Source organism: Panthera leo, chromosome B4 (assembly GCF_018350215.1).
Source record: "Panthera leo isolate Ple1 chromosome B4, P.leo_Ple1_pat1.1, whole genome shotgun sequence".
NCBI lineage: Eukaryota > Metazoa > Chordata > Mammalia > Carnivora > Felidae > Panthera > Panthera leo.
The window spans coordinates 13882075-13904513 of NC_056685.1; the positions used below are offsets into that span (position 1 = coordinate 13882075).

Here is a 22439-nt window from a genome sequence, read left to right on the forward strand (position 1 = left end):
ATTAAAAAAGAAAAGAAAAGGGAGGCAGACACAAACACTTTGGAAACAGCTTCATTTATGATCAGGTTTGCTCCAGGTAGACCTATCTCTGAGAAAGTTTCAAAGCCCTGTCTTGGAGGAAAGGCACCCATTCATGGTTAAGTCCAAGGGTTTGGGGGCCGGATCTGTGTTCGAGACCCAGTTCTGCCACTTGGAGTCATGCAATCCCAAGAAAGGGGTTCCCACCTGGAGAAGTCTTCCCTTTTTCACATGTAGAACTGGGATAAGACAGCAGCATCAGTTAAGGAGGCTTTTGGCTGCGAACACTGGAACACTAGGCTAGCGGTGGCTTAAACAAGCAGGGGTTTACATTTCCCAAAGAACAGGAAGTCTGGAGGCAGCAGGGGCCGGCCGGGCTTAGCTGCTCGGCAGTGTTGTCCAAAACTGGGGTTTCTTCCAGAGGTTCAACCCTCAGCGGGTTGGCTTTTGTCACTTCCTAGTCAAAAGTGTCATCACTGGAGCACGGGCTGTCACAACAGTGTCCAAGTAGAAAAGAAGGAAACGGGCCACAGGGTTCCCTCTCCCCCGGTGCCTTCCACTTATCAGGAAGCAAAAGCAGACAGGGACATGCTTTCACACCCCAGAACGGGGTCCTGCACTAGGGTGACCCCAGCCCTGAGGATGAGCCCACGTACTCTGACACCTGAACAAAACCAGGGTTCTGCCAGCAAAAAGAGGGGCAGTGTAGACTTTTATTAGTGTTTAGAGAGAAAAGTTACATGAAGTATGCTTGACACAGTGAAGTGTGGGCTATTAACAAATTATCAATAAACACTGATTTATTAATAAACTAATACATTGTCACCTTTCACTAGAACCCGGAGTGACCTGATAAACTCTATTTCCCTCAGGGAGACTACTTGATGAAATCTCTATACAGAAACATTCAGGTCTGTGTGTCAAGGAGCCACAGCAGAAATTCTTGGAAGATGAATTCTTAAGGGAAAAAATGTAAGCAAATGATATTTTACCTGTAGCCTCATACTAAACCTGAAACTTGTCTGATGTTCTTTTTTTTTTTTTTTTTTTTTTAGTGTTTATTTTTGAAGGAGAGAGAGACAGAGAGAGAGAGAGTGGGAGAGTGGCAGAGAGAGAGAGAGGGAGACATAGAATTCAAAACAGGCTCCAGGCTGTGAGCTGTCAGCACAGAACCCGACTCGGGGCTCGAACTCACAAACCGTGAGATCATGGCCTGAGCTGAAATCAGATGCTCAGCCAAGCCACCCAGGCGCCCCAAAATATGAAACACTTCACAAATTTGTGTATCATCCTGGTGCAGGGGCCATGCTAATCTTCTCTGTATCGTTCCAATTTTAGTATATGTGCTCCTGAAGCGAGTACAAAGTGTTCTTAAACGATAGTTCATACCACTGAATCCTCTGGGATCTGAACAAGGTATTCACGGAGTATCTTTAGTGTAAATACACTGAAGGCCTTTGGAAAAGAGGGGAAGAAAAACCCTCTTTCAAGATTGTTATGGCTCACTTATCATTGTTTTAAATAAACTTCTACTTAAAAGACAACATGCTTTTTTTTTTTTTTTTTTTTTTTTAGCAGGCAGACTATATAAAAAGTCCAATTAAACGTCTTCATGGAAACACTCATTTTGCAATTAACTCTGAGGTCTGATTCAGATGAGTGTGACCTGATCGTGAAAACTTAAGAGCTATAGAGGGGCCCCTGGCTGGCTCAGTCGGTTGAGCGTCTGACTTCGGCTCAGGTCACGATCTCATGGCTCGTGAGTTCGAGCCCCGCATAGCTCAGAGCCTGAAGTCTGCTTCGGATTCTGTGTCCCCCTCTCTCTCTCTGCCCCTCCCCTCGCTCATGCTCTGTTTCTCTCTCTCTCCCAAGAATAAGTAAAACATTAAAAAAAAAATAAAGAGCTATAGGAACTAAGTGCTCATGCCTGGATCTCCCATGTGCAAAAAATAGATTTTGTACAGGGGGAAATGCTAATAGTTGTGTAATCCTAAAACTGGTAGGTACCCTTCCCACCACCAGCCAGACTTCATCTTGTTCCGATTCAGACCTGGAACTGCTGGGGAGAACAGTCACTATTTTGCATGCTCTTTCCCAATACGTATAAAAATAAACAATACTTCTGATATGATGTCAGACTGAAAAATGGATGCCAGCTAATAAAGGAAATAGCAATTAGCAAAGTCATTCATTATGGTTCTGCTTTTGCTTCTGTTGCTTGTTGATACCCATAAAACAATAAATTCACGATAGTAACCCAATATTTTATATACATTTTCCCTGAAATCAAAGTAAAAGAGATCGAGGACATCTGTGACGAATATATTCTGCTAGTATTAGGGGTCCCTAAATTTGATTATGGTATATGGCATATATTTTCTCCCATAAAACTTGTATTTTCAGCTAATAGGCATCACCTTCTAAAACCACCTTACTTCTATCTCCAGCACCAACGGTTACCTTCCTCCTTGGGGATTATTTTATTTTTTTAAGACATGTGATTTTAGAACAGTTTTAGATTTACGGAAAAATTGCAAAGACAGTAGAGATAGTTCCCATATAGCTTTTACCCAGCATCTTGTAGCAAAATCTGGTACATTTGTTATAATTAATGAACCAATGCTGACACATTGTCATTAACCGAAGCTCCTCCTTTATTCAGATTCTTTAGTTGCCCCCTAATGTCCCTTTCCTGATCCAGGCCCTCATCGAGGGAGTTGCATCACATCTAGTTGTCATATTTCCTTAGGCTCCTCTTGGCTGTGACAGTGTCTCAGACATTCCTAGTTCTTGATGACCTGGGCACAGTTTTGAGGGTACTGCTGGGTATTTTGTAGAATGCCCCCAGTTTGGGTTTGTGAAGTGTTTTCTCACGGTTAGACTGGGATTAAGGGTGTAAGGAGGAAGACCCCAGAAGGAAAGTGTCATTCTTGTCACATCAAGGGTACTATCAACACAGCTATTGATGTTGACCTTTGTCACCTGCCTGTTTGTTCAGTTCCTCCTAATGAAACAAGTAATCGTAGAATTACTTTCTCCTTTCCACAACTCATACGTGAGGGGCTGGAGGTTTTGTGACCTTGACAGCAGAGGAGTGACCTCACTTATTTCGGTTCTTGTGTATAAGGGATGTGTCTCCTCCACTCACTTGCTCGCTCGCTCACTCATTCAATCGTTCATTCATTTGTTCCTAGCAGTATGGACTCCTGGATACTCAAGAGTTAATTTTTAGGAAGAGGCAGGAGCGCGTCTGGGTGGCTCAGTCAGTTGAACCTCAGACTTTGGCTCATGTCAGGATCTCACAGTTCATAAGTTTAAGCCCCACATCGGGCTCTGTGCTGACAGCTCAGAGCCTGAAGCCTGCTTCAGATTCTGTGTCTCCCTCTATCTCTGTTCTTCCCCCACTCACACACTCTCTCTCTCTCTCTCTCAAAAATAAACATTAAAAAAAAATAAAAGGAAGAGGCAGGAAGGGATTTTGTTGTATTTGTGCATGTGCAAAGGCTGGGGAGGACGGGCCGCTGTGCGCACAGAGCTGCTGGCCTCCCTCACGCCGACCAGACTCCCGTCACACACCAGACTGATGGCCCACAACAGTGAACTTTCTGCCACAGTAACATTACAGAGTCCTACATGCTGCAGAACTCTGGACTCTGTCTGAGCAACCAAACTGCAAACGCTGAACCCACCATATGCCAGAAGCCCTGCTGCCCAGGTCAGTGCCCATCCTGGCCTTTGTCCTCAGCTCCCACAGTCAAGCAACTGGCAAACTCCAGGCACGATGCTCGTAAACACCCTGAGTCGGCATCCTATCAGGAGAATGGCTGGGACCTACAGCCCACCCTACAGCCTCTTGCACAGACTTGTGTACACGGTGGGGTACACGGTACCTGGGCTTTCTCTCAAGACCGTGAATTTAGGAGAAACAATTCTGCAGGTCTTGATAGTGAGTATATATAGATAGTGGGAACTGAGCAGCGAGGGGCACATTATGTATGAAACACAGCAGGTGATGTAATGGAGGTTGTACGAAGTGCTAAGGGACCCTACAGAGAAGTCATATGAGGAGATGACAGCTGATATGGGGCCAGAAAAACAAGCAAGAGTCTGAGATGGGGAAGGGGGGAGGGTGGATCTAATTTGTAATCATTTATCAGTATTTTCTTTCTTTTTTTTTTTTTTATAAATTTTTTCATGTTTGTTTATTTTTGAGGGGCGGGGGGAGAGGGAGAGAGGGAGCAGGGGAGAGGCAGAGAGAGAGGGAGACACAGAATCTGAAACAGGCTCCAGGCTCCATGCTTTCAGCACAGAGCCCAACATGGGGCTCGAACTCACGAACCGTGAGATCATGGCCTGAGCCGAAGTGGGATGCTCAATCGACTGAGCCACCCAGGTGCCCCGAGCCTAATGCTTTTAAATTTGCTTATGCCAGTGGGTGACGAACTGCGCAGGTGGCAGAACGTCTAGGTGTGGGAGTGGAATCTGCACAGAGTCGTAGGTACATCAAACCTGAAGTAAGTTTATAATTCGGGGTAAGGGAGGACTCATCTTATCAAAGGTTCTCTCACTGAGATAAACAGCACGGACTAGAAACATTTTCAACTATAATATTTTCTAGTGCAACCTGGAAAAAGCCCCAAATGTTCCATTTTGGGTATTAAAACACCTCTGCTTGGCTCACAGAAAGTCCTACTTGAGAACCACTGGTCCAGGTGACTGATGAGCGTAACACGTTCTGTTTTCAGCAGACCGAAGGCTACACTTAGAAGCCATTCTCCAAATCAGTACAAAACCCACATTAGCAAAAAGAGGCTTCACAAGGCACATTTTGAAAACTTTATTTAATAGATTCCTTAGTTTTTTCCCAATTGCTGGTAACACCCACTATCCTATTTTTAGCTCCACTGTACATTAGTGAAGATCTATGATAAGATACATGTAATTACTTGTGAGTTAAATGGGAAGGCTCTGCTCATAGTAAAAAAAAAATCGATCTGCCTTCAAAGCAACAGGAAGAAAGAATCAAGGGGGGGGAGGTGATACCATGGCAACACGGCTTGCAGAAAGACAAGCTCTGCACACCTTGTCAGCTACTCCACAGAGCTGGAGACAACCCGGGACATACCTGTGCTTCTGAGCATGCTCATGAGATCCTCAGGCACATCACAGAGGCAAAGGGACCCTTATGCACAAAGAGTCAGACGCCGCTGCCCCCCCAAACAGGGGGAGGTCCACATAAACAGTAACAGTAACGACAACAACAATAATAACATCATGGAAGGCTTCTATCTCCGTCTGACTTCTGAGTCTGCCACGCTCAAAATACTGCTCGGATTAACCCCCGTGATGTCAGCATCGGGACCACAGGGACTATGTCCGGGATTTGCAGGCCCACCCCCAGAGGTCCTGATCTGTGAGGCAGGGCCCAGGATTTGCATATTTAACTAGCATCCCGGGATTCAGATGCAGGAGGTCCGCAAGGACACTCGGAGACACAGTGATGCGAGGTGCAAGCCACAGGCGGTCTGCTGACCAAACCGGCCCACTTTACCCCAGGAGTCACCCCTCAAGACTTTTATCATCAATCCTTCGTTCTGTGCAGTGTGTCGATGTAACTGTAGTGGTGTTAACCTGGGACGGTTAAAGTGATGAATGGAAAGTCGAGTATAATTAAATGCCAGCGCTGTTACGAGCTTGTCGCACGCAGAACGGCGGAGCCAGGCTGCCGATTTAGACTCTTTGCCAGTCAGGGTGCCTCCTAATTAGTTCCGCAACCGTATCCCGTTGCTAAAAGTCTTGAGGGGTGATGACAAATGGCAATAAACATGACTACAGCTCCCAGAAAATTTTAACCGCGATTTGAGGGACTCCAGGATGCCAAGTCTGACCCTCTCCAGTCCTATTTATATATAATTTTTAAAATGCATTTGGCACACACATGACTTTCTGACCATTTGGGCCATTACGTGAACAGCTTAGAAACCCAACCTTAGAGTCACGGCCCAGCATTAAATCTGCCTTGTGTTTACTCCGTAAGCAGAGGTTCTGTCCCTTATCTGCACGCTGACACTCGGGGAATATTTCAAGACAAGACACAAAGATGAAAGTCAGCACGTCTCAGCTCTGGCTGACACAGAATCAGAGGGGGGGCTTTGGAAAAACTACCCATATTCAGGCCCCCCGAGACTTCGAACTTAGAGTCTCTGGGGTGAATCCTGCTGATGCTCCTGGGTAATTATAACGTCCACCCAGGGTTGAGCCCCACTGGAAATGCTTGTTCCTCCCAAGACCATGAGCATCCTGGAGGGGGACATGGTTTCTCCCTCTCTGCCTTTCAAACCAATACGTAATAAATTATCGCTGAGCTAAACTGAATATATTTGCCTATCGGACTGTTTCCACGTCTGTAGAGGGCAAACAGCCTCGAGGACCGAAGACTGGGTTCACATCTGTGACCTCACCTTCCCAACCAAACAACACTGGCACAGCTGGTCCCACACCTCCAGGCTGAAAGACGTGCCTGTCACTGTTCCTCCCGCTTAATGAGGGCTGAGAAGTGCTTCAGAGGTGGGGCTGCGATTGCAGTCGGCAAAGGCAGGAGCCTTCACCAAATATGAGGACGACGTCCCTCGGAAAGTCACCATGACTGAAAGGAGAGCTAAAAGACGGTTAATCCCAACAAGTGCCTTCTGCTGGCAGTCAGGGTTGCCAGATTTAGCGACCTCAAATGTAGGATGTCCCGTTACGCTTGAGTTTCAGATGACCAACAAATAATTTTTAGTGTAATTATGTTCCATGCACGATTTGGGCACCCTTATACTAAAAATTTATTCACTGTGTGTCTGAAATGCCACTCAACCGGGTGTCCTTAGTTTATCTGCAGCTCCAGTGCTAATGGTCCCAAAGTCAATTTGTGTGAGTTTGTTTTGGGAAAAAGGGATGGTGGTATTACAAGATAAAAACATCTGAAAACGCTGCGTTTTGTTTCCCAACAAATGCTTTGGTAGTCCCAGGCATAGGGGCTGTCTAGAATAAGATATAAGCAGAGTATCCATCTCAGTGACTTTTCAAAGAACGGGGTTCTTCAGCTCCGAACAAAGGACACAGCAGAAGAGAAACTTTCGTTGTGGGCCACAGCTGAGCAAATTTATCAAACAAAGGAAGCATTCAACTCACACTCTGTACCACGCTCACACACGAAAATTCAACAAACTGGATGCAGAAACCAGAAACAGTGATGCAATTTTATCTGGCTCATCTTGTGATTATGAAGTTCTCTTTTCCTGTTTTCGCTCCTGAGAGAGGTGGAGGAAAGGCACAGTGGAAAGAGGAGAAAACTGGCCTTACCGGATTTGCTCTTTCAGCAAAGACACTGAGGACCAGATGGGAGGCAGTTCCGGCCTCAAGGAGAGACGGACGGACTGCCCATGTGTACCACACAACTGCTCAGTACCGGGCGGGGAGGGTTTTCTGCTGTGCCCTCAGCACCTGGAACAGTGCCAGGAATACGGAGCCATTCAATAAATATTTGTTGAATGAACAGCAAAGGTATGCACACAGACTTGGGAAGGGAAAGGGGGAGCCAGAGATGGCTCCCGAAGGGGAGGATGCCTGAGGCTTTAGGAAGAGCAAAGATGAGTCAGTACAAAGCCCTCGGGCAAGGGGGGGTGGGGGGGGTGGGTCCGAAGGTGCAGCACAGCGAGCATGTTGGACAACCACGAATGAAGACCCCTGGCCAGTAAAGCCCAGGTGGTGCTCAGGGGGAAGCGGGAGGACTGCCCTGGGGGCGGTCGGGGGAGATCTGGGGGTCCATCAGCTGACAGCTGGAAATGGGCCCCAGTGTGGAGCAGATGCTCTGAGGGGTTCAGGGCTGGAGCCCGAGGTCACAGCTTTCTCTCAAGAGGAAGAGGAGGAAAGGGGAGACCCGATGGGGACTGAGGAAGGGCAGCCCAGGCAGGAGACCAGCCAGGAGACGCCTCTGCCATGGAAGCTGGGCCGCATGTCATGGAGACAGAAGTACCGGTGTCAGAGGAGAGCGGGCCGGGGAATGAGCGCTGGCTGTGGCAAAAGGGGTCCCTGAGGAGTGGTGGGGGAGGGGGATGGGCAGCAGAGGGTTACAGGGTGAATGTGGGGGTGAGCAAGTGGGGACACTGAGCGCAGACCGCAGCATTCCTGGCAGCGGAATGGAAGAAATCGTACGCGGGGGCTCTGGGGTCCGGTGGGGGGGGGCTGTTTCACAGGTATGTCCTCGTGGGGGGAAAGGCCTCCAGATCTGCTGAAGATGAGAGACAGAGCCACAGTCTGGGACGTGCTGACTGCACAGCTCCGGGCTCAAAGCTGGAATGCGATGGGCCAGGCCTCGGGGGTTTTCTCAACCTCCTCCCCCTCCAACTCCCTCCAGGAACCTGGTTTGCGGCCGACAAGCCCGGCCCAGTGGAGCCTAGAGCTCACTCCTGAGCACCCAGGCTCTCATCTGGACACGTGGTACTTCTTCTGGAGGCAAGGAGATGAATGTTTCAAGAGGAAAAGGACGGGGGCACCCAACTCTACCTCCTACTTTTAAAAGCACAGAACAGAAATACATACAACCCTCGTGAGGTGGAATGTCAAATGCTCCCACAGATCATCATTTTACCGGCCCCCTGAAGGTCTTCTGGGACTCTGCAGGCAGCCAAGAATCTCCAGGGAGATAAATTACAAAAAGGCCACTTAGGAATTTCGTTGCCTCAGCAGGGCCTCACCCACCTTCCACACAGGGACGGAGAAGAAAACACGGCTGGGGCGGCAGGCACAGCCTGCTGCTGGTATCTGAGTGTGGTGCAAAAGCCATGTCTTTCGAATAAAGTGACTCAGAAGTCTAGTCATTAGTTAGCCCTTAAAAAAAAAACACAAAAACAACTACGGGTGAGGGGCGCCTGGGTGGCTCAGTCGGTTGAGCATCCGACTTCGGCTCAAGTCACGATCTCACTGTCTGTGAGTTCGAGCCCCACGTCGGGCTCTGTGCTGACAGCTCAGAGCCTGGAACCTGCTTCGGATTCTGTCTCTCCCTCTCTCAAAAATAAGCATTAAAAAAAAAAATTATGGGGAAAAAAGGGACTCTGTATCTGAGTAACAGTGGTCAGCTATTCTTTATTTAAACAAGCCCAAACAGCAGGCAATAAGTGACTTATTCCAGATGCAATCCACACAAAACTAAAGATCATATACTAACATAAAACTGATAAAAATGTGCAAGCTTTACTGTTTATAACAGCCGTACTCCAATTAAAAAGAAGGTACAGGTACAGAAGCCTGGGTGGCTCAGTTGGCTAAGCATCCAACTTTTGGTTTCGGCTCGGGTCATGATCTCTCATGGTTCGTGGGTTTGAGCCTTGCATCAGGCTCTGTGCTGACAGGGCAGAGCCTGCTTGGGATCCAGTCTCCCTCTCTCTGTCTGCCCCTTCCTCACTTGTGCTCTCTAGCTCAGAGTAAGTAAATAAATTTTAAAAATTATTAAAAAGAAGGTATAAAAAGATAGTTCAGTGTCAAGTATAAACAAGAACCAGAATGGTATCAGTGTTTCTATTGCCCTGAAATATTTTTTCCTGGCTTAAAACTATATGCAGCATGGCTGGAGACGGGCCGCAGGCAAATTAAAGATAATCAAACCAAAAGTCACTCAGAGCTACGCAGGGTTTTCATTACACAGTTAGTACATGATGAATGAATATTTTAATTGTATGAATGAAGTAACCGAGTGGGAATTCTTACCTAAAAAAAGGCCCGCAATTCCTTCTAAGTCACAAGTGATGTGGGTTCCGCCCCAACACCTGAACATATTAAACCAGCTACCTCTCTTGAACGTAGGCTTTGAAAAAGGTGAGAATACATTTTCTAGGTAGCTTTCTTAAACCGCAAGGCTAAAAATCTGAGGAAAAAGTAGCCAGATTCAATCGATGGCTTCCTGGGTCTGCTTCTGCCTGTCCCTAAATATTAGGACAGGATGGGCAGTGAACAACCTCACCAATTCAAGTGTGGTCCAGCGACCAGCAGCACGTTAAGAGTTACAGCATCTTAGGGGCCACACTAGACCCACTGACCCGGAATCTGACAAGACCAGCAAGTGATTCGTATCTGCTTTCAAATTTGGGAAGCAGTGGTGAGAACTGGCTTTCTGTTTTGGCTCCCCATCCCAAAGGTTCCACGGAGCCCGGGCAAGTAGCCTCAGAAAGTTATCAAGTGCTACTTTGATTATATTGGCGTTTCACTTTATAACTTCTTTCAGTTTTATTTCACCTTTGCTCTGAGCCATAAAGCTGTCTGCTTTTTCTTTTTTTTATTTAAAAAAAAATTTTTTTTTAACGTTTACTTATTTTTGAGACACAGAGAGACAGAGCATGAATGGGGGAGGGTCAGAGAGAGGGAGACACAGAATCGGAAGCAGGTTCCAGGCTCTGAGCTGTCAGCACAGAGCCCGACGCGGGGCTCGAACTCATGGACGGTGAGATCGTGACCTGAGCCGAAGTCGGCTGCTTAACCGACTGAGCCACCCAGGCGCCCCTGTCTGCCTTTTCTTTATCCATTAGCCTTAATTCTTCAAAGTAATTTGGCTTCATGCTAGCCCCTAAAACAGTGTCAATTTTAAATTATGTACAGTAATAGGCTAGGAGGAAATGGAAAATATTTCCCAAGTTCAATTTTAGATAGGATTATATAATTTTTTTGTTTTCTCTTTCCTCTTTCCCTCTCTTTGTGTGTGTGTGTGTGTGTGTGTGTGCGTGTGACAATTGCAATGGGCTTATTAGCAAACCTGTTGGGTTTCAGAGCAAGCTAGGAAGTCACTTAGAGCACTACCTAGAAAAATGACATGTAATTAGAAACAGAAGGAGCTGGGGCCAGTGCGGTACACAGCACAGAACAAGGCCATATGCACACAGCTCACACTAAAGACAGTGTGCTACAACAGGCCTAGGTATGCGTTTCCATCTGAAACAGCAGTCCCACTCAATGAAGAGTTAACTGCATCCACGAAATCGTAAACTGGAGCAGCGGGGATCGTGAGTCTATTTTATACTGTCTGACAAGTAACAGGACAGGATTAATAAATATCCATGAATGAGAGAGCGAATAGCACTTAAACTGTACGTTCTCCCTACCACACTCTGCCCCTTCCCTTTCAATTCCTGCAAAAGCAAAGAGAATCCAATGAACCTTCCAGCCATTCCTGAAGCCATTCAAGAAGCCACTCCCCACATGGAGACGCCTCTACCATGGCTTCCATGAGGACCACTGGAGGAACCTTCTCTGGGCACTAGGTCCCTCGCACCCCATCCCAACAAGAATCAGCATCAGCTTCCTTATCTCAAACATTTTTAGTACCTGAAAAGAGACGCAGTGCAATGTTCAATAACCCCATGTAAACTAACTAAGATCTGGGTGTAAGCGGTGATGTTCAACAATTTTCAAAGTCTCTTCCGCTGCCAAAGTTGCCATTAAAGAGTTCGAACTTTCCATACCCTTTTGGCTGCTGTGGTGGGGCACTTTCCCTTAACTCCACTGCAAGAGCAGAACAAGAGTGAAGAAAAGAAAGTAGGGGCACCTGGGTGGCTTAGTCAGTTAAGTGTCCAACTTTTGATTTCAGCTCAACTTATGATCTCACAGTTCATGAGATCAAGATCCACGGTGACAGCACAGAGCCTGCTTGGAATTCTCTCTCTCTGCACCCATCCCCCTCTGAAAAATAAATGAATAAACTTAAAGAAAGAAAAAAGAAAGTAGGAGCACTTGGGTGACTCGGCTCACCCATCTGACTTTGGCTCAGGTCATGATCTCATGGTTTGTGGGTTTGAGCCCCACGTCGGGCTCCATGCTGACAGCACGGAGCCTGCTTGGGACCCTCCCTCTCCCTCTTTCTCTGCCCCTCCCCTGCTCGTGCTCTCTCTCTCTCTCTCAAAAATAAACAAACTTAAAAAAAGACAGTAAAGGAGCTCAGTAACAAAGGCGACTAACTGTGTCCTCAATAAATTCCATGAGATTAGCAGGGGCTAGAGTTGAGACGAGTGATACTGAGAAAACCAGTCCCTTTGATGTTGGGATATCTGGCTGAAGACTGACCAACCATGCAGAATCAATGAGAAAAGGGGATGTGTAAAAATTCGGGTGAGGAAGATAGATGAGACAAGGCGCCTGGCTCACAGACCTAGAAGAATACCCACTACTCATTATGCCCCTGCAGGAAGCAGGAGACAGGAGTTTACCAGCAGCTCAGCAACTCCACTGTCATTTTGCCAAAAAAAAAAAAAAAAAAAAAAAAAGTCTTTTTCAAATGCTTTATAAACTACAAAAAAGCTACAATTCATATGGATGGTGGCGTGGCCCTGGGAGTGCCTTCCTCCCCTTCTCTGTGTGGTTCCTAGCCTTCAAACCCCACCTCACAAGCCACTTTCCTGGGAAGCCTCCCTGACTGCCCAGTTAGTTATTTCCTCCTCCGCATCCCTCTATGCTTTGCTCCTCCCTACAGTGGTTTGTTTATCTGTGCTTCTCCCATAGGAGCTCGAGTTCCTGAAAAGTGGGGGCTTAATTATCTTTGGATCCCCAGAGCATGGAACCATAAGAAGCGACTGATAATGCCCACTTTCATTATTAAATATGTGAGCTCTACTTGGTAGGGAGCATGACGGCTGCCCAGAAACTGGGTGGCTCAGACTGGAGAATCCCTGAGCAGAAATCATGACTGAAACAGTGAGTGTGAGCGTCTAAAGCAGCCGAGAGAGACACTCTAACAGAACAGAGGAGGAGCATGTATGTGGGATTATCATCTCCATGCTGTGACTTCAAGCCACGCTCCCCCACCCACATACACAGAAAGGAATAATCTCTTTCCTGATACCTCTCAGGATTATGAGGAGTAAAAAGATAACGGACCTGAAAGCACTTGAAAATCTGCAATTTAAGAAATTAGTATTATCAACCTTCCGGTGGTGAGAGGTAAGGACAGCAGAGACTCTTTGCTGGGTACATGGATGGGTGGATGGGAGGATGGATAAAGAGTGGTTCATCTGCCATGAAGCAGCTAAGAGGAAAAGAAGTTTAAGAAGTATCTAACTTGCCAGGCCTTTCTCTCATGTAAACGTCTCCTTAAGGATTCTGAATTTAGAAATGGGTAGATATGGGGGCGCCTAGGTGGCTCAGTTGGTTAAGCATCTGACTTCGGCTCAGGTCATGATCTCACAGTTCATGGGTTCGAGCCCCCGTCAGGCTCTGTGCTGACAGTTCAGAGCCTGGAGCCTGCTTCGGATTCTGTGTCTCCCTCTCTCTCTGCCCCTCCCCTGCTCATGCTCTTTGTCTCAAAAACAAATAAACATTAAAAACGAAACAAACAAATGGGAAGACATAAGCAGGGAATAGTTCCACCTTAATTAACATGTTATCTAATCAGTGCACATAAAAAAATATCCTAGTCTGAAAGCCATTAACTCCTTTCTCTTGTTTACTTAGCATTTATGTATTACTTTTACGTGTACTGATTTAGAATGTCTCAGTTTAATATTTAATGCAACATCTAATAGGTTTCCATTAAGACACTGAAATCTTTATAAGGCAATGATTTTATTTTTAAATTTGAAAAGGCAAATGAGGTTCAAGATGGTGAAAAAAACAAAACAAAGCTGTTCCAAACAGTAGTGGGGAAAGAACACAATGGGAGACTTCTATCAATTTTACCTCTAACTCAAAATCTACGTTGCGGCACAAGAATCAAAACACAAGTGGCGTTAAAAGTCATTTTAACGGTTTGTGCTGCCAAGGGGTGAGCGAGCTGAATCAAAGGATCACTTTCTAAGGTTAATTTCACTAGGCAGTCTTTAAGTTTACAGTAAAGGAAAAAACGTACCCACAAAACTGTGCACTGAGTATATGCCCCATGCACCAAGTGATATAGTTTTGGAAGGAGAGACCTAATTTCGCCACAGCCGTACTGGTGACATTTGGACAAGCGGTGGACCGAGGGGGCTCTGCACAGACAGCCTGGAGAGCAAAGCTACGTTTTAAAAGGGCTCCCTGTGCTCGCAGATGGGCTGTAAACTTGACCAGACTGCAGACACTGTCCTCCACCCTCACCAGTTGAATGCATTAACTTTTCTATTCCTTTCCCATATGCTTTATCGCACATTCAAAAACATGGACAGCAGATGGTAACAAAGAAAGAGATCAATCACCCAAGCAAAAATTGAAAAACCTTGTTCTGAAAGAGACATCTAAAAGCCACTTACCTCCAACCTCCCATTAGATGGGAATATTTTAATTGAGTGACATCAAACGCAAGCAACTTCTTTTAGGTCATCCTTGAGCAGATACCGCCTTTTCGTACTGCGATATTTGCAATAATGGACTTGCATTTATCTAATCCTATTGTGCTTTCCTAACTTGGAATAACCACAGACTTCCTTAATATCAAAAACATAATAGAAGGGGCCAGCAGCTCCCAGAGAACAACTTTCTATCACAGTAAACACTGAATAAACGCTGGGCTCTGAGATTCCATACTCAGGAATCAGAGGAAACAAATGTATAAACGCAGGGCTCTGAGATTCCATACTCAGGAATCAGAGGAAACAAATGTATCTCATGAGTACAGAAACAAGAAAACGTTCTAAGTTTGGAAAAAACTTCTCTTTTTATGAAATCTCTATTTTAATTTAAACAGAGGGGCTATTTATGCCACTAATTCTATCTGTCTGTGCAGAAGTTCACAGAAACCAGACAAAGGGCTTGAGGAGAGAAGCTTTACTAACAAGGCAACAGTATATACAGCGGGGAAACCGGACACAGGTCTCACTGTTCTTTGCACGGATATAGTTTCTAAAAGGCAGGCGGCTCAGAAACAGACTAAAAGTTAGAAGAGGCCACATGAGGGAAGAAGCAGAAATGAAAAATAGAGGACCTGACTCAAACACCCACTTTTTCCCTAATCCCAGACGTGGATCTCTGGAATAGCCCAGCCCCACAAAATCTGCAGGTAGACATGCACATTCCCTTGAAGTGTCAAATGTATATTTGTATAGGTTAATGGCATAAGCAAAGGATAGAAGGAAACGATGATATCTTGTCTAAATTTCCAAAGGATATACCCAGTCATTAGGGGAGCTTCTTCAATCTCAAGGAATTTCATTTTCTCCCATGCTCTCTTGGTATGTTCAACTCTGATTCAAAGTTTTTCTGGCTTTTGTGAATGAATACATTTGGAACTGTACTATCTTAACTGATTAAAAGAGGCTATTAGAATATTCAAAGTATTCTAATTTTGAGGAACTGACTCAATACACTACTGACTCAAAAGGGTTATTAACAAAGTATCCCAAGAAACTTCCTAGAAGCTGCCTGGTCATGAAGAGATCCTGGCACTTCTTTGGGTGTATGGATTCTTACACGTAAATGGCATATACATTTGCTTTCCTTTAAAGAGAATAAGTATCGAAACAGTCCGGTATAATCTCTAGTCCTATATTAACCTATCTAACCTGAGCAGTATGTAAATGTTAGACTCTGGAAGGGTTACTTTTCTTTTTCTCTCTCATTCCTTCTCTATCCTGACACACACACACACACATACACATCCTCACGTACACAGATGCACAGGCATGTACCACGGCTTACTTGGTATGCGATAACGTGGTTCTACATGATCAGATGGGATATTCAGTGAGGAGGTAGTGTGGTCATGCGATAGACTTTAATTATCAAAGAAAAATTAAAGCCTGCATAAATAAAACATTGTTGAGAATAAAAATAAACATAATGGCGAAACAATGCTGATTTCTCAAAGTGCTCTAACACTCCTCAAAAACTAAAGCCTGGAAAACTGTAGCTGGAAAATGAAATGTATGCACTGCATTGTTAATGTATCGATCTAGCCACCTAATGTATATTTTAGCCCACCAAAATGGCTAAAACTAAAGAAACCAACACCACCAAATGATGGTGAGAATGTGGTGCAACAGTAATTCTCACACATTTTTGGTGGGAGTATAGAAAAATATGATGGAAAAACATCTCGCAGTTTCTTGAGAAACTAAACATTCACCTACCTATAACCCAGAAATGTTGGTTTCTTCCCAAGAACAATGAAAACATGCCCAAAGAACGAACAAATGTATAAAAATGTTCACAGCAACGATATAACAACCAAAAACCAGAAAGGACTTGTGTGTCTATCCAGAGGAGAATGGATAAACTATAAGATATTCACCCAGTGGAATACTATTCATGGCAAATAATGAAGCCAGAGTATGGAATGTATGATTCCATTCATGTGAAAGTTCTACAACAGGCAAAAAAGTAACCTGTGGTGGAAAAAATCTGAACGGTGCTTGCCCCCAAGCAGCAGAGGCAGGGATTTACTGGAGGGGGTACTGGGGGAACTTTCTGGAATGATGGTAATATTCTGTATCAAGATGGGACTTGGGTTCGCACAGATATACACATGTCATCACTTAAGACAGGTGTATTTCCTTGTATGTAAATTTTCCTCTGGGAAAAAATGGAATACTGAATCCTAATTAATGATATGCCTGCCGTTGTACTTGGAGGAAAGTGCATATATTTGACACGTACTTTAAAATACATCAGTAAAGGGGCTCCCGGGTGGCTCCATTGGTTAAATGTCTGACTTCGGCTCAGGTCATGAGCTCACCATTCCTGAGTTCAAGCCCAGCACTGGGCTCTACGCAGATAGCTTGGAGCCTGGAGCCTGCTTTGGATTCTGTGTTTCCCTCTCTCTCTGCCCCTTCCCGCTCAAACTCTGTGTCTCTCTCAAAAATAAAGAAACATTAAAAAAAATTTTTTTTAAAAGAAAGAAAATGCATCAAAAAATAAGACAGATTAATGGATAGGAAGATGAACTGATAGGGAATAAAGCAAGAATAGTAAAATGGTAACTGTAGAATCTAAGTGGTGAGTATGGGTCTTCACTGTAAAATTCTTTCCATTTTTTTGTATGGCCAAACACGCTCATGAAATAAGTTGGAAAAAAAATCTATTACAGTGCCATAATTAGCATCATTTAAAACTTTACTTTCAGGATCATTGTATAAGCCAAGAGGAATGAATAAAGTCTTTTCAAAGAGTGAAAAGGATTAAAATTCTGCAAGTAAATTCAAATACCAAATAAACACCGGTATTTCACACTTACTTCAGAGTGAGTAAAGCCCTCACTTGGTGCCATAAGGAGAGCAAGGGCATCCCATCACACTTTACGGATCCAAACAAACCTGCGGGACTATTTTACAAACAACCACATCCTTCCCTACCTCCAACTCTCCAATTGTTGGGTCCTAACAAGTTTCTCTTGTTATATAAATAGTCTTGCCAAAAACTAATGGGCTCTGAACACAAGCCAGGAGATTCCCCCAAGCCCAGCTGGGTGTTACCCCAAGTCCCACCCTGCTCGACTGGACCTCCCTCAAGAGCTCAGGAGAGGTACTCGTGGGAGCTTCCTATCGCTTCTACACATCTGGACCCCACACAACACAAAGCACAGAGCTCGGCTCTTAGGAGCCGCTCAGAAAATGACCGTTCGAGGTTGCTTTCCATGGTTCAAAGGCTAACAGGGACCACACAAGGGCGGTGATTTGTCTTTTCAGCATAAAAACGACCAGGCCTATTAAGAGTCCCTTATTTATGCTGGTAAAATGCCACAGGATCAAAATTATGAGAAATTATAATTTAATCCTCCAAATCTTATGATAGCACAGTCTGAGGGCAGGGGGCAGGCTGCCTACGGTCACACAGTGGCCTCTGTCACTTACTGTATATTTACGTCTCACGGGAACGATATGAAGATTAAAGAAGATAATCTATCCAGGTACTTAGCATCATGTCTGGCAGGTGGTAAGCACCCAGTGCACGTTAGCTAATTGCCATTATTATTCTTCACGTTTCTGTGAAGGAAGCAGAGAGTGTCTGCCACTATTTCACAGATTTAACATTAAATATAATAGAGATCCCATAAATATTTACCATTCAGTGAACTCAGTAAATCACAGTTATGGAAACAAACTTCACTTTCAAGTTCTCAGAGACAAAATAGGAAAACTCAGGACAACTTTAAACATGGCATTTGGGATCCCACAAGCTGTCTTAGGATTTCCTTGTGTACGAGTCCATGTCAGAGTTGTAAGGTCCTGGCGCAGGAAAGGACAGAGGGGACACTCGTCCAGAGCCCTCCTCGGGACTCGCCAAGGGAAGGCGCTCCACTGTCCTCCCTCCCGTGCTCACTGACCTCGGCGGCAGGGAAATCTGCCTCCCCATCCTCTCTGCCCAGTGACCCCTCGTCTACATTCTGGCTACAGCAGGCAGGAGCCCCCAAAAGGCATCTCTACCCTCACCCTTGGAACCTGCGGATATGTTAGGTCAAGTGGCAAAACAGACTACAGGGGTGATTAAGGTTATGGACTTTCCCGGATTATCCGGTGGGCTCAACTAATCGCATGGGCCCCTTTCAAAGGCAGAGAGGTCAATCTGGCTGTGGTCCGAGAGATGCAGCAGCAGGAGAAATCAGAGAGAGATCTGAGGTGTGAAAAGCTGCCCAGGTGCTGTCGCTGCGGTTGAGCAACGGAAGGGGCAAGGGGACAAGGACTGCAGGCAGCCTCAAGGGGCAAGGAAAGAGGAGCCTCGGCCTGGTATCCACCCGCAAGGGGCTGCATTCTGACTACCACCTGAATTCGTGTGCAAGCAAATTCCTCCCCGGAGCCTCCACAGTGGACTGTGGTGCAAAGGACGCAGAGCACAAGCCCACTCGGGCACTACAGGGGCGAAGAGGGGGAGCGGGCACCTCATCCACTGAGGCAGAGCTCCCGGTGACGGCTTGGATAACGTGGCTCACCTTAGGGACTGAGTTCGGCTCTGTCAAAATTACACTAAAAATCACATTAGAGGGGCGCCCAGGTGGCTCTGTCGGTTGAGTGTCCGACTTCGGCTCAGGTCACGATCTCGCGGTCCGTGAGTTCGAGCCCCGCATTGGGCTCTGTGCTGATGGCTCAGAGCCTGGAGCCTGCTTCCGATTCTGTGTCTCCCTCTCTCTCTGCCCCTCCCCTGCTCACTCTCTGCCTCTCTCTCTCTCTCAAAAATAAACATTAAAAAATGTTTTAAAAATTACATTAGAAACCTTTCCTTCAGTACAAATTCAGGAAGTCTTCCATTCAAGTCCTGTGCTCAAAAAAGTCAGTCTAAGCAAATGAAATGCTCGTCTGATTTGGAAATAATTAACTTTCCTCCTCAAGCTCATATTTCTCTGTCCCTGTGCAGTATAGCTTAAGACAAAACAAAACAAAACAAAACAAAAGGAAAAACCCACCTTTTATAAACTCAATGCTTACTTCAAAGGTGTCTTCTTCTAAAAGCCAGGTTTTCCTGTTCTGCCTGCTACTCCCCCCAAATCCAAAAGATCTTATCAGTTTTCATATCTGAGTATGTGTTTAAATGTTACATAAAATTAAGGATTCGAAATAGTGGATGAACATATCAGATCTATATTTGACCACCTTATCTCTCTCCACTTAAGTAAATATGAGTTTTAACCTAATTGTCCTGTAACTATTATTTCAGAGCTTCATCCGACAAGAGTACCAACATTTCCAATCAATGCTGTCACTGCGTAAATATTTGATTCCCAGCAGGACACCTCTTAACCTAATTTATAACCATTAAGAGCACTGAGAGATGTCCACATGCTTATACTCTCTAAAATAAAACCTCCTGTGTCCCATTGTGGATAAATCCTTGAAACATCTAGAAATATACATCACAACTTATAGCTGGACGTTTAGTCAGACAACTGTTACTAGCTTTCACCTTTACTCAAGAGACTCTTTCCTAATTACACACACAAAAAAAGTCCCTTGGTGATGCCCTTCTTAATTTATTTTTCCATTTGTCTTCCAGCTGGACTGTAAAATATCAGAGGCCGAGGATTTCTAAATAATCAAGCTTACCCAAAAATATGCTGTCCTCCCCAACCCTCTTCTGTCTAGTAGGTATTTTGCATACTTACATAAGTCTTCACAGGGCGCATGCTCTGTATGGAGGGTTGTAAGAGCATAAAGAGTGGAGCAGGAGGTGAAGGGAAGTGAGGACGCACAGTGGTCATCCAGGGGTGATGAGCAGAATGTTCCAGCTGGAGAAGGGGATTTAAGCTGGTGAAGCAGGGGGCGCAAAGGTTGGAGCAGGTGCATGAGGAAAGGCAGGAAAGTCGTCAAGGCCAGACTTAGTAATTTAGACTTTACATGCTGGGCAACAGGAAAGGATTAAATGTTTTTCTGCAGGAGAGAAACATGAATACGATGGTGTTTGAAGAGGGACACGTGGAGAGAGCCTGGGTTGAAAGAAGAGACCACAACACGGAGAGAGAGAGAGAAGACAGGATGCTTTCAACAGGTGCCTTATGAGGGTGAGGATACACGATCGTGAAAGTGAGGAGCGAGTGAGGGAGCGTTTATGAGACACAACGGGAAGGGAAGTGTGACGCCTTCACGTGAGGCGAGGTCTTAAAATGACTGAGTGGTTCTCTCCCTTTGTCCGTTCCTTATTCACCTTTAGACCAAGGCCCTGAACTCGACAAGAGCCAAGCTCCTCTCTGTTCTTGAGCTCAGTTCCCTGGGAGAAGCCTCCAACCGGGACCCTTCAGCCTCCTCCTCCCAGCCCCTGAGGTTTGAATCCCCGCCTCTGTACCAGAGGCCCCATCAGCTGCTCCCCTGGGACCTGTCCAGCTGTCATATAGCTCCCCTCTCTAGGCTACACTGGACTGAACGTTGCTCCCGGTGAGTTAGAAACTGCAGAGCAAGCAGTTTTGCTCCTCCTGTGCTGCCCAACAGGTGCAGTGCCCAGGTGTTCCACACCGCACCGCTCTCTGTCCGCACTGGGGCCCATTCGCCGACGAGAGGCACAGGTATCAGAGGTGGGCGCCCAGCCCGAGACAACACACAACACGTGGGAGGCCATTCCAGGGGGAGTGGTCCCCTATCCTTTCATTATACAAAGGCACTGGTGGCGCCCTTCGATCACAGCGGCCTTTTACCCCATTTAGTAACCAAGAGATAGGTTTCAACAAAAATTAGAGCCAAGTTTAGAAGCAAGCAAGACTTCTAAAACTAGCTTTTGGCAGGGGGCTTGGGGGGGGCGGTTCTGTATTCTCCCTGCAAATATGAATAAAACCCACTCTAGAAGGAACGCAGAGGATTTCATGCACTTTGCTTACAAATAAAAGTCACAGCCCACGGAGTGCATCTGGGAAAAAAAGTTGTTTGGTGATAGTGGGGCGGGGGAGGTCCGTGAGGTACTCCCCAAGGATCCTCACCATGGCTCCAGTTTGGCAGAATTTTGTTAAGAAGATGCAAAAACTCCACGCGCTTCTCCAAATGTTACCTTCAGTAGCTGCGGTCCCCCCAAATGGCCCATTGCCACGGTGGGCTGTATGGGAGCCAGGCTCTCTTCACAGTTCTTGGGGGTCAGTATCTGTATCAGTTTCCTATTGCTGCCATTAACAAATTACCATCACTCAGGGGCTCAAAACAACATAATTTTACTGCTTACAGTTCTGCAGGACAGAAGCCCCAAGTCAGTATCAACTGGGCTACGGTGAAGATGTCAGTGAGACAGCATTCCTTCTGGAGGCTCTGGGAGAGAATCCATTTCCTTGTCTTTTCCAGCTTCCAAAGGCTGCCTGCATTCCTTGGCACACGGCCCTTCCTTCATCCTCACAGCCAGCAGTGAAGCATCTCCACTGTCTCTCTGTTCCCCTGCTCACATCTCCTCTCCCTCTGATCTCCCCACCTCGCTCCGGTTAAGAATCCTTGGATTACATTGGCCTATCTGGATAATCCAGGTTAATCTTCTCACCTGAAGACCCTTGCCTTAATTAGCTCTGCAAACTCCCTCTTTCAGCGGTTATATATTCAAAGGTCCAGGGATCCGGACATCGACATCTCTCGGGGCCATTATTCTATCTACCTTCCACAGGATGTGTGTGGGGAGAAAGCACTGTGACCACAGATCACCTTAGTTTTCTCGGCCCGAGTTTCCTCATCTCCAGAACAAGGAGGATAAACTTGACCTCAAGGTTCCTTCTGTACTACACAATTGCGTCTATCTTGATCTAAAGACATCTCTATAAACGTGCCACATAAAAGCACCCGTAAGACTACTGACTGTATAGACTACAAGGTAGACAAACAGTCTAAGGAGACGCCCAGATTTTAAGCCTAGTTAACAGAGAACTTAGGCTGTGCTGGGCTGGGGGAGGTTGGAGGCAGACTCAGTGTCCTGAAGGGGGGACGTCCAGTAGCTTGTCGGATAAAAAGAAAAAGAGCCAAGACATCATGTCAAAGCCAGAGGGAGAAAAATTGGAGTCATCCACATAAAAGGATTTAATTACTGGAATCCATGTGGAT

General features: G+C 45.8%; 1 protein-coding gene and 1 non-coding gene across 2 annotated transcripts in view; both read right to left on the reverse strand.

Annotated features, from left to right (window-relative positions):
• FAM171A1 (family with sequence similarity 171 member A1) overlaps positions 1–22439 on the reverse strand; it is a 133913-nt gene that overhangs the window by 105862 nt on the left and 5612 nt on the right. The gene's annotated exons all lie outside the window — the stretch shown is intronic.
• On the reverse strand, positions 1274–1380 carry LOC122225663. The gene has a single exon (XR_006205279.1). It is a non-coding gene; the product is annotated as a U6 spliceosomal RNA (small nuclear RNA).